The sequence below is a fragment of the Octopus bimaculoides genome, chromosome 6 (assembly GCF_001194135.2).
Source record: "Octopus bimaculoides isolate UCB-OBI-ISO-001 chromosome 6, ASM119413v2, whole genome shotgun sequence".
NCBI lineage: Eukaryota > Metazoa > Mollusca > Cephalopoda > Octopoda > Octopodidae > Octopus > Octopus bimaculoides.
In genome coordinates this window covers 106,116,224-106,117,248 of record NC_068986.1, presented here as the reverse complement: position 1 = coordinate 106,117,248, position 1,025 = coordinate 106,116,224, and the positions used below count along the sequence as shown (strand labels likewise).

The window sequence follows — 1,025 nt, the reverse complement described above, 5'->3', positions numbered from 1 at the left end:
TATATATATATATATATATACATATATATATGCGTGTGTATGTATGCACACATGATAACACTACATAAATAACACTACAGAACTTTATGCGCCACTATGCGTATACACACACACAAACACGCACACACAGAGGAAGAGAGAAAGAGAAAAAATGCGAAAGATAGATAGGTAGATAGATAGATAGATAGATAGATAGATAGATAGATAGATAGATAGATAGATAGATAGATTTAAAAAACAGTCATACACCTTACAGCAATGTATCTATAATAAGAATGTAACTATTCATATGATAAATGGATCTAACTAATAAACATTATGTAATAAACAGTTGAAATGGGAGAAGCAGAAGTAGGTTAAGTTGAATTATAATCACCTCTGTAGCTAGTTTGTCTTCTTGTCAAGCTTTCTTGTTCCGTAGTGCCAGTCGGCTATTTTGCCGGTATTCCGATACAAGAAGTTCCAAAGCGACTGTAGTTGGTGAAGCAGCTAAGCTGATGAGTAAAGAAGCGACGGATGTTGACAGATACGAATTTCCATGCGCGCACACACATACATATATCCTCACTGAACTATGTATATGTATATATGTATATGTGTGTGTGTGTGTGTGTGTGTGTGTGTGTGTGTTTATTTATTTACAGAGCACGCAATCTCACATACGCAGCGCGCGCGCACGCACGGACGTACACGCACGAACGCACGCACACAAACACACACGATTACGTATTTATGTATGTATGTATGTATGTATGTATAAATATATGTGCATGTATATGTACATATATGTATATGTGTATTGATGTGTTTATGTATGTATACGTATGTGTATATAAATATTTAATTTATAATGCTGATGTCAATGAATATTTGTTATCTGTCAGGCCTTCTTGGAGTTTTTGAAGAGTCCAGTTACAGCTTCCTTGAACGTGTCTCTCCACATCCGTAATACAACCACACACGCATATATACACACATATACATACTTATATGTACTTATATATGCATACATTACATATGCTTAT

General features: G+C 34.8%; 1 protein-coding gene across 3 annotated transcripts in view; it reads right to left on the bottom strand.

The window, feature by feature from the left end:
• Window positions 1-671, bottom strand: part of LOC106871985 (FMRFamide receptor) — a 337,948-nt gene extending 337,277 nt beyond the window's left edge. For all 3 annotated transcript variants that reach the window (XM_014918777.2, XM_052969027.1, XM_014918779.2), the window contains exon 1: window positions 377-671. The gene's annotated coding sequence lies outside the window, so the exon portion shown is untranslated. The remainder of the gene's footprint in view (window positions 1-376) is intronic.
• Between the last annotated feature and the right edge of the window lie 354 nt (window positions 672-1,025).